This window comes from Rhinatrema bivittatum, chromosome 11 (assembly GCF_901001135.1).
Source record: "Rhinatrema bivittatum chromosome 11, aRhiBiv1.1, whole genome shotgun sequence".
Taxonomy (NCBI): domain Eukaryota; kingdom Metazoa; phylum Chordata; class Amphibia; order Gymnophiona; family Rhinatrematidae; genus Rhinatrema; species Rhinatrema bivittatum.
The window spans coordinates 89,314,829-89,326,971 of NC_042625.1; positions in this window are offsets into that span (position 1 = coordinate 89,314,829).

Below are 12,143 nucleotides of genomic sequence, written 5' to 3' on the forward strand. Positions count from 1 at the left end.
AGGTCGCATCAAACTGCACATGAAGCTGGATTACGCTTGGATTGTTACACAAACAGAGACCTGGGCTATTTTACAGCATCCATTTATGGGCATAAAATGGGTTTTAAACTCATAAATGGCTTTGAAAAATTCACTCCTTAATATAATTCTCATTTTTACTGGGTTTCCCATTGCTTTGTACGGAGAGAAGGGGGAGAAACAGGGCATCTGAAGATTCAACAGAGACTGTTTAGTCCAATGTTGCGAGCTCATATGTGCACGGAGGTCAGGTCTTACCTGTATTGTGGGAATCTCCACCATCAGCAGCAAAACAGTAAATAGATATCCTGTGAAAGGGAGGAGGCAGCTGATGTCTATCAAGTATGGAAAGAAAAGAAGCAGCCGTGGCTGGTGGTGCCCATCCCACGACCATCTGCTGGGCAAAAGACAGGAGCATTGGGCACCACCACCCAATGGAAGGTGGCGCAGCAGAGGTCTAAGGTAAGAGGCACTGGAAAGGGAGAGAGAAAGCTGAGAGGAGGGAGATAATGGAGGGAAGAAGGAGGGAGGAAGAGAATGGATGGAGCGAAAGGAAGAAGGGAAGGAAGCAGAGAATGAGTGGGCCTGGGTGCCAAATAACTGGTACAGTGCAGTATACACAGTTAAACAGTGGACTTAATAAAGAGACAGAAAAAAAAGGCATGAACTAATGACTGAGAAAGACAGTCTACCCTTTTTCTTCAACACAGTACTCAGGAGATCATAGTTCAAGGTCAGTTATACTCTTTGCCAATTCAAACTGGGATTGATCCAGTTGTTTGCTGACTAATAATACCAAACACCAATAAAATATTTCAAACAGCAGACACATCACATACTACCCAATAATTAAAATGGTAGTCAATCAAGAAAAATGAACTTAAAAAGCCACCTTACTTACCCTCTCCAGCAGTTCTCCTACTCCTTTCCCTTGCAGGCCACACCAGAAGCAGCAGTAGCTGCTGAAGATGTCCTCACGGTCCTCTTCCTTAGGGACCACAACCAATTTCTTCTCTCTCACTCACACACACACACACACACACACACACACACACACACACACACACACACAAACACCAGTCATACCCTCAAGACCAGTTTCTGTCTCTCACACACCAATCATCTCCCCAACCAGTCTCTCTCTCTCTCTCTCACACACACACACACACAAGCACACACATACCAGTCATCTCCCTGATCAGTCTCACACATACACATGTCACCTCTCTGGCCAATCTCTCTCAATCACACAATGCTCTCGCTCTCTCTTACTTACACAAAGGCTTTCAATCACACACATGCTCTCTCTATTTCACTTACACACAAGCTCTCAATCACATACATGTTCTCTCTTACTTACAAACAGGCTCAATCACACACATGCCCTCTCTCACAGCCACAAGCCAGCCAAAAACATGCTCCATCTTCTTGCGCACACACATTGACACACAGAAGCACCCTCCCTGTCTCACATACACATTACACTCTCACAGAAGCACCTTGCTTTCAGACTTGCAGCATTTTTTCACTTTTACTAAAAGTGAAAGTGATGATCCCAACCATTAAATAAGAAAACCACATTCCTATCAGAAGGCGAAATGACACCCTTCCTTCAGCTTCTGTCCTCCCAAGGGACAGCCACCCACACCGTACAGCTTCTCTTGTTTTGCACTTTCAGGCAATAAAGCAAGTGTCTTTCTTCAAACTATCAGTCATATGATTATTCATGTGGGAGATATGGCACCGAAAGACATCTTTAGTCAACTTCCCTTTTAAATGGGAAGATTCCAGTCTTAGTCATTTAAAAATATACATTTTCTAAAGGCTTAAAAAAAATGGCAAAAACGTTTCAGATTGGAACTATTTTAGTCTCCATGCTTAAATTATGCTTAAAAAAAACAAAACAAAAAACCACCAGGCATCAGTATCTTAAATTTGTGATTTTGCTGAGATGAACATTTTAAATAGTTTAATTTTTTTTGCTTTATTATTTGTCTCTACCTACTTTGCTAAATTTTATTTTCCAGAAGAGGGATGCTTAACATTCAGTAATTTAATCTTTCATCCAACTTTTCAAAAGTTGCACTACCAGCACAAACGTTGAGTTATATGTATTATCACATTTCATTTTTTTTTAAACTGGCAGATTCCTTTCTCACATACATACTGCATACACATACACACAGAAGCACCATCCCTTTTCACATTCACACACAGAAGCACCATCCCTTTTCACATTCACACACATACATATACACACACACACAGAAGCACCCTTCCTTTCTCACATACACACAGAAGCACCCTTCCGATCCAAGGCCCCCGCTGAACAGCTGATCTCCGCCAGCGGTTAGCAGCACCGGTGTTCACTTCTTCGGCCCCCGCCGGCCTCAGTTTTAATTTCTTCGGCCCTCTTGGTCTCCGGCGGGCGCCGAAGAAATTAAAATCGAGGCCGGCGGGGGCCGAAGAAGTGAACACCGGTGCTGCTAACTGCCTGCGGAAATCAGCTGTTCAGCGGGGGCCTCGATTTTAATTTCTTCGGTCCCTGCCGGCCTCGATTTTAATTTCTTCAGCCCCCCGACTTGGTCTCTGGCGAGGGCCGAAGAAATTAAAATCGAGGCTGGCGGGGGCCGAAGAAAAGAAAATCAAGGCCGGCGAAGGCCGAAGAAAAGAAGATGGGCGCCGCCCGCTTGAGGCTGGCTGGGAGGCGCCCATCTTCTTTTCTTCGGCCGCCGCCGGCCTCGATTTTAATTTAGTTGGCCCCCTGCCGGCTTGGTCTTCCGCGGGGGCTGGCTAATCTTCTTTTCTCTAATGGCGGGGGCTGGCTGGGAGGCACAGAGGCTGGGCTGAGGAAGAGCCATGCAGTCGAGACCACGTGACCAGCTAGACCGGCCCACCGGGGGATGCCCGATCCCCCGATAGGTCAATCCGCCCCTGATAAAGTCCATGAAGTATATACATACCGCTAAAATGGAAGATACAAATGCACATCTCTAGTATTTAATAATAATTTTTGAGAATTATTTTTCTGGAAGTTGAAAACATTGTCCAACAAGGCAAAAACCTAGCACCCTTTATATAATCCCTACTTAACTGATTTATTTACATTGATGTTTCCATTGTGGGAGTGCATGGCACTTTGAGTTTGAATAGTGCTGTGTGTACATGCTGTAGTGCTGTATAAATGAATATGTGTAGTAATAGTAGTGTTACAACAAATCTTTATCATACAGTGGATGAAAAGGAGCAGGAAACCTGGATGGGAAAACAATATAACATGAAAGAGGGGTGAAGACAGTTAAAAATGAATGGAACATTTCCTTGACTGGGGTTGGCGTTGAGAAGGTGCCTGAATGTATGGAGGGAAGGGGTGTCTGTTAAACTATAAGGGAGATGGTGCAGCCGTACAAGTAGGCAGAGCAATTGGAAAGGAGGTGAGGTGAGAGTAAGCACAGGAGCTAGGGAGTCAGCGAAAAGAGAGGTCAGAGCAAGCTCTGTGCTACCCGAGGCAAATAGTTAGATATGAGGGTGAGAGGTAGAAAAGGGTATAGGAATGCAGGAATTTAAAAAAGAGACTACACGGCAGTTTAAATTTAATGCAAAAGGAAAAGTGGTCCATAGAAAAGATTCAACAGCAGTTGCAGAGGAGCACAATGATCCTCACCTTGCTGGATCAAATATATATGGATAAGGCTGGGCCTGATGAGTAGGAGGAAGTGAAGGAGATGATTAAGGTCTAAAACAGAGCAAGAATGTGGGGGCAGACAAGAAGGAAAGAGGACAGTAACGTGATGAGTTGAGGATCTAGCGGATGGTGGGGGCAGTGACCATCATGGAACACAGGAATGATGGGGAGGAGAAAAATCTCAAAGCACTCAAGGGATCTGCAAGAGCAGACAAAAGGGAGAGACAGAGAGCTGGCGCCGGAGGGTGAAGCAGGGGACCTGGGCAGCAGGCTATAGCTGATTGCTGAGTGCCTACACAGGGCTGGGCTCACAGGTAAATAACAATAGATACAGGGGGCAACTGTGAAATAGCCCAGAACCTTTCAAACGAGGTGGATGCTTTTAACATGCACACTGTGTACACATTTTATAAAGAGAAATCAGCTGCACTGCTCCTCTTTGAGAATTAGGAAGTGCAATTAAAACTGTCTGCATTAGGGATGTGAATCGTGTCCTCGATCGTCTTAACGATCGATTTCGGCTGGGAGGGGGAGGGAATCGTATTGTTGCCGTTTGGGGGGGTAAAATATCGTGAAAAATCGTGAAAATCGTTAAAAAATCGAAAAATCGAAAAATCGAAAAACCAGCACATTAAAACCCCCTAAAACCCACCCCCGACCCTTTAAATTAAATCCCCCACCCCCAAATAACTTAAATAACCTGCGGGTCCAGCGGCGGTCCGGAACGGCAGTGGTCCGGAACGGGCTCCTGCTCCTGCATCTTGTCGTCTTCGGCCGGCGCCATTTTCCAAAATGGCGCCGAAAAATGGCGGCGGCCATAGACGAAAAAGATTGGACGGCAGGAGGTCCTTCCGGACCCCCGCTGGACTTTTGGCAAGTCTCGTGGGGGTCAGGAGGCCCCCCACAAGCTGGCCAAAAGTTCCTGGAGGTCCAGCGGGGGTCAGGGAGCGATTTCCCGCCGCGAATCGTTTTCGTACGGAAAATGGCGCCGGCAGGAGATCGACTGCAGGAGGTCGTTCAGCGAGGCGCCGGAACCCTCGCTGAACGACCTCCTGCAGTCGATCTCCTGCCGGCGCCATTTTCCGTACGGAAACGATTCGCGGCGGGAAATCGCTCCCTGACCCCCGCTGGACCTCCAGGAACTTTTGGCCAGCTTGTGGGGGGCCTCCTGACCCCCACGAGACTTGCCAAAAGTCCAGCGGGGGTCCGGAAGGACCTCCTGCCGTCCAATCTTTTTCGTCTATGGCCGCCGCCATTTTTCGGCGCCATTTTGGAAAATGGCGCCGGCCGAAGACGACAAGATGCAGGAGCAGGAGCCCGTTCCGGACCGCTGCCGTTCCGGACCGCCGCTGGACCCGCAGGTTATTTAAGTTATTTGGGGGGGGTTCGGGAGGGTGGGGGATTTAATTTAAAGGGTCGGGGGTGGGTTTTAGGGGGTTTTAGTGTGCCGGCTCACGATTCTAACGATTTATAACGATAAATCGTTAGAATCTGTATTGTATTGTGTTCCATAACGGTTTAAGACGATATTAAAATTATCGGACGATAATTTTAATCGTCCTAAAACGATTCACATCCCTAGTCTGCATATCTTGCACTTACTATTAGTGCGGCTGGCAGGAGAGGTAGAAACTAGTGGCCGTATATTTGGAAATCAAAGATATATCTCCTCCAGCCTAAACATGACCTCAGGAACACCCCTTTCATGTGGCTATAGAACCAGCAATTTAGTCACATTTATTTATTTAAGTCTTTTCTATACCATCGTTAAGTAGCTTCCGTCATAACGGTTTACAGTAGGCACATAAAGATAGGGATGCTGAGACATTAATTTACACAAGTGCCATATCGGTTCGGTACATAGTTTTTTAAAATAAAATAATTGGAATGTGATACAATACTGTTTGGAGTTTTTTAAATTTATTTTTTCGGAATTAAAGCAATACCAACTTTATAAGTGTCACTTTATCTTATAGTGATGGATGATAAAATAAAGTAATATAGAATAAAATACAGCTCCGCACGTATTGATTGTGGTGGTGTGTGTTTGATATTCATTTTCATTTGTTCCTACCTGGCACACATAAGAGGAAGGCAGCTTTCAGTCACACCATTTGTCTCAGGTAAATGCCTATTTCCCCAGGTTAAAACTTTTGAAACTTGCCCTCAAAGAAAGGAAATAAAATCCTGGAAAGAGGCAAGAAATGGATGAGAAAGACAGAGCAGGCTCAGCAGAGTAGACGCTGAAGACTGGCTGACAAAAGTATGCAGGAGGAGAGCTAGGTACATTGTGGATGAACAAAGGCCGTTCACTGATGGTCCTACCTGAATTTTCATATTGGGTGGTATTGCACACACAGCCTGATGATGCAGAGTAAGATTCATCTGACGCACAAGCTGCTAGGGTTGAAGGCAGAGCGGGCTGGAGTCCTGGTCTTGACTGGGGCTGCGGCTGGGGTTGGGACAGTGGGGCTGGGGAGGGTTGGGGCTGGGATGATGGAAGTGGGGGGGGCTGGGGTTGAGACTGAGGCCCTGGACCTGGAGAAGGCTGTGGCTGTGACCCTGGGCCTGGAGAAGGCTGTGGCTGTGACCCTGGGCCTGGAGAAGGCTGAGGCTGTGACCCTGGGCCTGGGGAAGGCTCAGGCTGAGGCTGTGACCCTGGGCCTGGAGAAGGCTGTGGCTGTGGCCCTGGGCCTGGAGAAGGCTGAGGCTGTGACCCTGGGCCTGGGGAAGGCTCAGGCTGAGGCTGTGGCCCTGGGCCTGGAGGAGGCTGTGGCTGTGACCCTGGGCCTGGAGAAGGCTGAGGCTGTGGTCCTGGGCCTGGAGAAGGCTGAGGCTGTGGCTGTGGCCCTGGGCCTGGAGAAGGCTGTGGCTGTGGCCCTGGGCCTGGAGAAGGCTGAGGCTGTGGTCCTGGGCCTGGAGAAGGCTGAGGCTGTGGCTGTGGCCCTAGGCCTGGAGAAGGCTGAGGCTGTGGCAGTGACCCTGGGCCTGGAGAAGGCTGTGGCTGTGGTCCTGGGCCTGGAGAAGGCTGAGGCTCTGGCTGTGGCCCTGAGCCTGGAGAAGGCTGAGGCTGTGGCCCTGGGCCTGGAGAAGCCTGAGGCTGTGGCTGTGGCCCTGGGCCTGGAGAAGGCTGAGGCTGTGGCTGTGGCCCTGAGCCTGGAGAAGGCTGAGGCTGTGGTCCTGGGCCTGGAGAAGGCTGAGGCTGTGGCTGTGGCCCTGGGCCTGGAGAAGGCTGAGGCTGTGGCTGTGACCCTGGGCCTGGAGAAGGCTGTGGCTGTGGTCCTGGGCCTGGAGAAGGCTGAGGCTGTGGCTGTGGTCCTGGGCCTGGAGAAGTCTGAGGCTGTGGCCCTGGGCCTGGAGAAGCCTGAGGCTGTGGCTGTGGCCCTGGGCCTGGAGAAGGCTGAGGCTGTGGCTGTGGCCCTGAGCCTGGAGAAGGCTGAGGCTGTGGTCCTGGGCCTGGAGAAGGCGGAGGCTGTGGCCCTTGGCCTGGAGAAGGCTGAGGCTGTGGCCCCTGGCCTGGAGAAGGCTGAGGCTGTGGCCCTGAGCCTGGAGAAGGCTGTGGTTGTGGCCCTTGGCCTGGAGAAGGCTGTGGCTGTGGTCCTGGGCCTGGAGAAGGCTGTGGTTGTGGCCCCTGGCCTGGAGAAGGCTGAGGCTGTGGCCCTGAGCCTGGAGAAGGCTGTGGTTGTGGCCCCTGGCCTGGAGAAGGCTGAGGCTGTGGCCCTGAGCCTGGAGAAGGCTGAGGCTGTGGCCCTTGGCCTGGAGAAGGCTGTCGCTGTGGCCCTGAGCCTGTAGAAGGCGGAGGCTGTGGCCCTTGGCCTGGAGAAGGCTGAGGCTGTGGTCCTGGGCCTGGAGAAGGCGAGGGCTGTGGCCCTTGGCCTGGAGAAGGCTGAGGCTGTGGCCCTGAGACTGGAGAAGGCTGTGGCTGTGGCCCAGGGCCTGAGGAAGGCTCAGGCTGTGGCTGTGGCCCCTGGCCTGGAGAAGGCTGAGGCTGTGGCCCTGAGCCTGGAGAAGGCGGTGGCTGTGGCCCCTGGCCTGGAGAAGGCTGAGGCTGTGGCCCTGAGCCTGGAGAAGGCTGAGGCTGTGGCCCAGGGCCTGGAGAAGGCTCAGGCTGTGGCTGTGGCCCCTGGCCTGGAGAAGGCTGAGGCTGTGGCCCTGAGCCTTGAGAAGGCTGTGGCTGTGGCCCCTGGCCTGGAGAAGGCTGAGGCTGTGGCCCTGAGCCTGGAGAAGGCTGAGGCTGTGGCTGTGACCCTGGGCCTGGAGAAGGTTGAGGCTGTGGCTGTGGCCCTGGGCCTGGAGAAGGCTGAGGCTGTGGCTGTGGCCCTGGTCCTGGAGAAGGCTGTGGTTGTGGCTGTGGCCCTGGGCTTGGAGAAGGCTGAGGCTGTGGCTGTGGCCCTGGGCCTGGAGAAGGCTGAGGCTGTGGCTGTGGCCCTGGTCCTGGAGAAGGCTGTGGTTGTGGCTGTGGCCCTGGGCTTGGAGAAGGCGGAGGCTGTGGCCCTTGGCCTGGAGAAGGCTGAGGCTGTGGCCCTGGGCTTGGAGAAGGCTGAGGCTGTGGCCCTGAGACTGGAGAAGGCTGTGGCTGTGGCCCAGGGCCCGAGGAAGGCTCAGGCTGTGGCTGTGGCCCCTGGCCTGGAGAAGGCTGAGGCTGTGGCCCTGAGCCTGGAGAAGGCGGTGGCTGTGGCCCCTGGCCTGGAGAAGGCTGAGGCTGTGGCCCTGAGCCTGGAGAAGGCTGAGGCTGTGGCCCAGGGCCTGGAGACGGCTCAGGCTGTGGCTGTGGCCCCTGGCCTGGAGAAGGCTGAGGCTGTGGCCCTGAGCCTGGAGAAGGCTGTGGCTGTGGCCCCTGGCCTGGAGAAGGCTGAGGCTGTGGCCCTGGGCCTGGAGAAGCCTGAGGCTGTGGCTGTGGCCCTGGGCCTGGAGAAGGCTGAGGCTGTGGCTGTGGCCCTGAGCCTGGAGAAGGCTGAGGCTGTGGTCCTGGGCCTGGAGAAGGCGGAGGCTGTGGCCCTTGGCCTGGAGAAGGCTGAGGCTGTGGCCCCTGGCCTGGAGAAGGCTGAGGCTGTGGCCCTGGGCCTGGAGAAGGCTGTGGCTGTGGCCCTTGGCCTGGAGAAGGCTGTGGCTGTGGTCCTGGGCCTGGAGAAGGCTGTGGTTGTGGCCCCTGGCCTGGAGAAGGCTGAGGCTGTGGCCCTGAGCCTGGAGAAGGCTGTGGTTGTGGCCCCTGGCCTGGAGAAGGCTGAGGCTGTGGCCCTGAGCCTGGAGAAGGCTGAGGCTGTGGCCCTTGGCCTGGAGAAGGCTGTCGCTGTGGCCCTGAGCCTGTAGAAGGCGGAGGCTGTGGCCCTTGGCCTGGAGAAGGCTGAGGCTGTGGTCCTGGGCCTGGAGAAGGCGAGGGCTGTGGCCCTTGGCCTGGAGAAGGCTGAGGCTGTGGCCCTGAGACTGGAGAAGGCTGTGGCTGTGGCCCAGGGCCTGAGGAAGGCTCAGGCTGTGGCTGTGGCCCCTGGCCTGGAGAAGGCTGAGGCTGTGGCCCTGAGCCTGGAGAAGGCGGTGGCTGTGGCCCCTGGCCTGGAGAAGGCTGAGGCTGTGGCCCTGAGCCTGGAGAAGGCTGAGGCTGTGGCCCAGGGCCTGGAGAAGGCTCAGGCTGTGGCTGTGGCCCCTGGCCTGGAGAAGGCTGAGGCTGTGGCCCTGAGCCTTGAGAAGGCTGTGGCTGTGGCCCCTGGCCTGGAGAAGGCTGAGGCTGTGGCCCTGAGCCTGGAGAAGGCTGAGGCTGTGGCTGTGACCCTGGGCCTGGAGAAGGTTGAGGCTGTGGCTGTGGCCCTGGGCCTGGAGAAGGCTGAGGCTGTGGCCCTGGTCCTGGAGAAGGCTGTGGTTGTGGCTGTGGCCCTGGGCTTGGAGAAGGCTGAGGCTGTGGCTGTGGCCCTGGGCCTGGAGAAGGCTGAGGCTGTGGCTGTGGCCCTGGTCCTGGAGAAGGCTGTGGTTGTGGCTGTGGCCCTGGGCTTGGAGAAGGCGGAGGCTGTGGCCCTTGGCCTGGAGAAGGCTGAGGCTGTGGCCCTGGGCTTGGAGAAGGCTGAGGCTGTGGCCCTGAGACTGGAGAAGGCTGTGGCTGTGGCCCAGGGCCTGAGGAAGGCTCAGGCTGTGGCTGTGGCCCCTGGCCTGGAGAAGGCTGAGGCTGTGGCCCTGAGCCTGGAGAAGGCGGTGGCTGTGGCCCCTGGCCTGGAGAAGGCTGAGGCTGTGGCCCTGAGCCTGGAGAAGGCTGAGGCTGTGGCCCAGGGCCTGGAGACGGCTCAGGCTGTGGCTGTGGCCCCTGGCCTGAAGAAGGCTGAGGCTGTGGCCCTGAGCCTGGAGAAGGCTGTGGCTGTGGCCCCTGGCCTGGAGAAGGCTGAGGCTGTGGCCCTGAGCCTGGAGAAGGCTGAGGCTGTGGCTGTGGCCCTGAGCCTGGAGAAGGTTGTGGCTGTGGTCCTGGGCCTGGAGAAGGCTGAGGCTGTGGCTGTGCTCCTGGGCCTGGAGAAGGCTGAGGCTGTGGCTGTGGCCCTGGGCCTGGAGAAGGCTGAGGCTGTGGCTGTGGTCCTGGGCCTGGAGAAGTCTGAGGCTGTGGCTGTGGTCCTGGGCCTGGAGAAGGCTGTGGTTGTGGTCCTGGGCCTGGAGAAGGCTGAGGCTGTGGCTGTGGCCCTGGGCCTGGAGAAGGCTGAGGCTGTGGCTGTGGCCCTGAGCCTGGAGAAGGTTGTGGCTGTGGTCCTGGGCCTGGAGAAGGCTGAGGCTGTGGCTGTGGTCCTGGGCCTGGAGAAGGCTGAGGCTGTGGCTGTGGCCCTGAGCCTGGAGAAGGCTGAGGCTGTGGCCCTTGGCTTGGAGAAGGCTGTGGCTGTGGCCCTGAGCCTGGAGAAGGCTGTGGCTGTGACCCTGGGCCTGGAGAAGGCTGTGGCTGTGGCCCTGAGCCTGGAGAAGGCTGAGGCTGTGGCTGTGGTCCTGGGCCTGGAGAAGGCTGAGGCTGTGGCTGTGGTCCTGGGCCTGGAGAAGGCTGTGGCTGTGGCTGTGGCCCTGAGCTTGGAGAAGGCTGAGGCTGTGGCTGTGGTCCTGGGCCTGGAGAAGGCTGAGGCTGTGGCTGTGGCCCTGAGCCTGGAGAAGGCTGAGGCTGTGGCCCTTGGCTTGGAGAAGGCTGTGGCTGTGGCCCTGAGCCTGGAGAAGGCTGTGGCTGTGGCCCTGAGCCTGGAGAAGGCTGAGGCTGTGACCCTGGGCCTGGAGAAGGCTGTGGCTGTGGCTGTGGCTGTGGCCCTGAGCCTGGAGAAGGCTGTGGCTGTGGCCCTGGGCCTGGAGAAGGCTGAGGCTGTGGCTGTGGTCCTGGGCCTGGAGAAGGCTGAGGCTGTGGCTGTGGCCCTGAGCCTGGAGAAGGCTGAGGCTGTGGCTGTGGCCCTGAGCCTGGAGAAGGCTGTGGCTGTGGTCCTGGGCCTGGAGAAGGCTGAGGCTGTGGCTGTGGCCCTGAGCCTGTAGAAGGCTGTGGCTGTGGTCCTGGGCCTGGAGAAGGCTGAGGCTGTGGCTGTGGCCCTGGGCCTGTAGAAGGCGGAGGCTGTGGCCCTTGGCCTGGAGAAGGCTGAGGCTGTGGCTGTGACCCTGGGCCTGGAGAAGGCTGTGGCTGTGGCTGTGGCCCTGAGCCTGTAGAAGGCGGAGGCTGTGGCCCTTGGCCTGGAGAAGGCTGTGGCTGTGACCCTGGGCCTGGAGAAGGCTGTGGCTGTGGCTGTGGCCCTGAGCCTGTAGAAAGCGGAGGCTGTGGCCCTTGGCCTGGAGAAGGCTGTGGCTGTGACCCTGGGCCTGGAGAAGGCTGAGGCTGTGGCCCTGGGCCTGGAGAAGGCTGTGGCTGTGGCCTTGGGCCTGGAGAAGGCTGTGGCTGTGGCTGTGGCCCTGGTCCTGGGGAAGGCTGTGGCTGTGGCTGAGGCCTTGGGCCTGGAGAAGGCTGTGGCTGTGGCCCTGGGCCTGGAGAAGGCTGTGGCTGTGGCCCTGGTCCTGGGGAAGGCTGTGGCTGTGGCTGAGGCCTTGGGCCTGGAGAAGGCTGTGGCTGTGGCTGTGACCCTGGGCCTGGAGAAGGCTGTGGCTGAGGCTGTGGCCCTGGTCCTGGGGAAGGCTGTGGCTGAGGCTGTGGTCCTGGTCCTGGAGAAGGCGGAGGCTGTGGCCCTGGTCCTGGGGAAGGCTGAGGCTGTGGCTGTGGCCCTGGTCCTGGAGAAGGCTGAGGCTGTGGCTGTGGCCTTGGGCCTGGAGAAGGCTGAGGCTGTGGCTGTGGCCTTGGGTCTGGAGAAGGCTGAGGCTGTGGCTGTGGCCTTGGGCCTGGAGAAGGCTGTGGCTGTGGCTGTGGCCGTGACCCTGGGTCTGGGGCAGGCTGTGGCTGTGGCCCTGGGCCTGGAGAAGGCTGAGGATGTGGCCCTGGGCCTGGAGAAGGCTGTGGCTGTGGCTGTGGCCGTGACCCTGG